The sequence below is a fragment of the Dipodomys spectabilis genome, unplaced genomic scaffold (genome assembly GCF_019054845.1).
Source record: "Dipodomys spectabilis isolate Male_0828 unplaced genomic scaffold, ASM1905484v1 ptg000095l, whole genome shotgun sequence".
NCBI lineage: Eukaryota > Metazoa > Chordata > Mammalia > Rodentia > Heteromyidae > Dipodomys > Dipodomys spectabilis.
In genome coordinates, this window is record NW_024870772.1 from 32,829,118 (window position 1) to 32,832,827 (window position 3,710).

At 45.9% G+C, this 3,710-nt stretch overlaps 1 pseudogene; it reads right to left on the reverse strand.

Moving 5' to 3' along the window:
- Nucleotides 1-1,138: 1,138 nt before the first annotated feature.
- On the reverse strand, nucleotides 1,139-2,449 carry LOC122112739 (annotated as a pseudogene).
- Between the last annotated feature and the right edge of the window lie 1,261 nt (nucleotides 2,450-3,710).

A 3,710-nucleotide genomic window follows, 5' to 3' on the forward strand; every position in this document is an offset into this window, starting at 1 on the left:
TGTTAGTCGTGTGGCTTGAACTCAGGCTTGAACTGGGTGCTGCTCTTTTGCTCAAGACTAGTACTCTACCACTTTGAGCCCCACAGCTCCACTTCTGGTTTTTGAGTAGCTAATTGGAGATAAGAGTCTCCCAGGGACTTTTCTGCCTAGGCTGGCTTCCAACCATGGTCCTCAGATCTCAGCCTCCTGAGTATCTAGGATTACAGGCTTGAGCCACCAAGGGTGGGCTCCCTGTGGATCTTTGACCTTCAGATGACAGCAAGCTCTGCTATAGGGTGGAAATCACCACATCCTATTTCCTGCCCTGAAGGAAAAATCTGGGTATGAGCTCACACAATGGTGTATTTGCTCTGCCAAGTCACTCATCCCCCAGGCCCCAGGAACATTTGCTCTTTGGCACATACTGACAAGAGCCTCTAATGAAGCCCAGCGTGGCCAGTGCTTTGGGCCTGGTCATCTGCCTTCTTTGGAACTCATCCTGAGAGAGCTGGATTGGATCGTCACCAATCAGGCCTCAGCCGAGGCCCCAGGGCTCAGCAGACAAGCCAGATAATTGAACATATGTAAGCTGTTTACTGTCTGAGCAGGAGCGCCACTTCGAGATGGTTCTGTGGCCATCACTCAGGGCTTGGATCTGCTGCTGTCAGCAATGAAAATAAACAATTGCACTTGTGCACAGTCAACCTGGTGGAAATAAAGACGTCATAGAAGATGAAATTGAATGTGTTCGAGAACTGCATGGAGCTCTTGAACATGGGAGGGGCTTTCCTTGGAATTTTTTTTTCTCTTTTGTAATTTTGATGGAAGCATTCCTCTGCATTTTGAACGCTTCCTCTTATAAGCACAAAAATTTAATACCTAAGTCAATTTTGTCGGAAAGAACTTCCCTCCAGAACAAAACAAAGATATTCATTCCTCCAAATGTCCAAATTGAAAATCTGCCAAAACCAAAACAAAACTAAACAACAAAAAAAAACCCACACAGAGATAAAAAGTAACAAAAATCACATTCTAGGGAGGTCAGTGCATTTCGTAGTCTTTGCTTGCTGTCTAATTGTCCTTCAACTGACTTGCAAAAAAAAAAAAAAATCAACACCCTAGCTCATCAATATATACATTTTTCCATTGGCTTTTTTTAAAATTAAAAATAATTCCTAAAAAGAGAAAACTTGAAGGAATTCACAATTCATTTGCCTGACTCGTTTAGATGTCATATACAGAATATGGAGGTCAGGAAGGCTATTTGCAGCACATTCGGGAGCTTCATCTTCAAGGTTTAGCTTTCTCCCAAACAGTGTAGAATACCCACAATTCCAAGTATGAAGGGACACAGACAACCTCCTTGGAGATCTCCACAGGGCAATACAGGGCTTCAGTCAGATTGACACAGTTCCCCTGTGTAAAGTACTCTCATCGAGAGGTCAAGAATCAGTCTGAGAAACTCCCATGTGGAATCTTCTTCTGGAGATCGGAATCTTCTTCTGGAGATCGGAACCTCTGTCAAGTCATTAATCACATAATCAAACTCGCCCTTCGTTGGCGTACCTCTTCAGTACTGGAATACAGTCCTCTATGAGAACCTGATAGCAGTCTCCTTTAAGATTGTCTAGGACGTCGCCACATGTTTTTCGCATAAATTTCTTTTCTTTTTTTTTTTTTTTTGTCGGTCGTGGGGCCTGAACTCTGGGCCTGGGCGCTGTCCCTCAGCTCTTCAACTCAAGGCCAGCACTCTACCACTTGAGCTACAGCGCCACTTCGCATAAATTTCTTACACCCATCCATCACCATTTGGTCAATCTCTACCATAGTGACCATCTTTGGTTTCAGTTGGACTATCTCGCATAATAGGCCTCCATCTCCCCCTCCCAGAATCAGTACATCTTTGCCCATGTCATCTTCTTTGCCACTTCCCATGATGGCCTGGGTATAGGCAAAATCACTCTCTGCCAAGTTAACGTCCCCACTAAGGATGAGAGTATTTCCAAACTGCTTGGAGTGCAGAATTGTAATGTTCTGATAAGGCGAATCTTCATCGTACACCACTTCATCTATGTCATACTCAACAAGGCGCCCTCGAATTATAGGTGGCAATCGTTTCACCCGGCCAGAGCTGTTCTGGCTCAGTTCTTTCATTCTTTCTTCTACTTTGTTCAGAAGGCTGTCCATTTCATCTTGGCCCTGTGCATCACTGTCGTAACTCTGAAGGTCCAGCAACACCCGTCCATGTGGATAAATCCTCAAGTTGGCAAAGCTGCCATTTTTGTTTGTGTAGGTTGCTAAATAGCCACGGTCCTGCCAGGTATGCACCAACTCTGCCGTTCCTTGCTCCTGGAAAAAGGACTGGAGGCCTTTTAGGATAGTCTCACCATCAGCTTCGGCGCTGAGCATGAAGTCGAGCGTGCTGTGCTTTGCTGCTGCCATAATGAGGAGAGGTCCTGTGCTATGCCTGGGGGAGGCAGCTGCGGGAGACTGGGAATTTTTGAATCTGGAAAATCAGAGGGAATTACAGAGCTCTTAGTCTAACCTGCACTCTTTTTTTTTTTTCCAGTCCTGGGGCTTGAACTCGGGGCCAGAGTACTACCCCTGAGCTTCTTTAGTTCAAGGCTAGCACTCTACCACTCGAGCTATACTTCTTGCTTTTTTTATTGTTGGTTTAAGAGTCTCACAGACTCTCCTACCCTGGCTGGCTTCAAACCCCAATCCTCAAACCTCAGCCTCCTGAGTAGCTAGGATTGCAGGCATGAGCCACCAGTGCCCAGTACTTTTTTCTTCTTTAAGTTATTCTTTGGATAGGACTACATATGCCTAGGAATAGTGCCTTGGACTGAGGTCCTCCTAACCTATACCCTTCACTTAGCTGGAATTAAAGGTGTTTGACCCTATACTCAACTAACATGTTGACATAGGCCCTTCCTTCCTTCCCTCCTTCCCTCCCTCCCTTCCCTCCTTCTTTCCTTCCTTCCTTCCTTCCCTCCTTCCTTCCTTCCTTCCTTCCTTCCTCCTTTCCTTTCCTTTCCTTTCCTTTCCTTTCCTTTCTCTCTCCATCCCTTCCTCTTTTACTTTTTTCTCTTTCTTTTTTTTTTCTGGTACCATAGTTTGAACTTTCTTTGAGCTTGAACCATGCCTCCAGCCTGACTTTTTGCTGGTTGTTTTTACAGATGGAATCTCACAGAATTTTCTACCTCAGCTGGCTTTGAACTATGAGCCTCCAGATCTCAACTTCCCAAGTAGCTAGGATTATATTTAGACATAAGCCACCACTCCTGACTGAGATGGGTTCTTGATAACATGTTGCATGGGTTGGCCTCAAACATCAGTCCTCCCCAGTAGCTAGAATTAGAGCCCTAAGCCACCACATGAGGCCCAACCTGCTAATCTTACATGAGGAAAACAGAGGAAGAAGGATGCCAGTATCTCAACTGGTTGTTGGAAGGGCAGTGGAGGTGGCCAGTGGAGCCTCTGGGAGACAGAGCAAGCTTTGGAGTTGGAATGAGAGGCCCAGAGGGGATGGTTACAGGGTAGGAGCAAAGGTGCCAGGGCAGGAAAGAGTAAGGCAAACTCCTGGGTGGTGAGCAGACCTGCCTAAGCAGCTGGGGGAAAACAGAATTAATATTAGACAGAGCATGGGTTACACAATGATACAATGATCCCAAACTGTCCTTGGGTGGGGGTGGCTCCAGGGTCTCCCATGGGAACCCATGTCCTCTGAT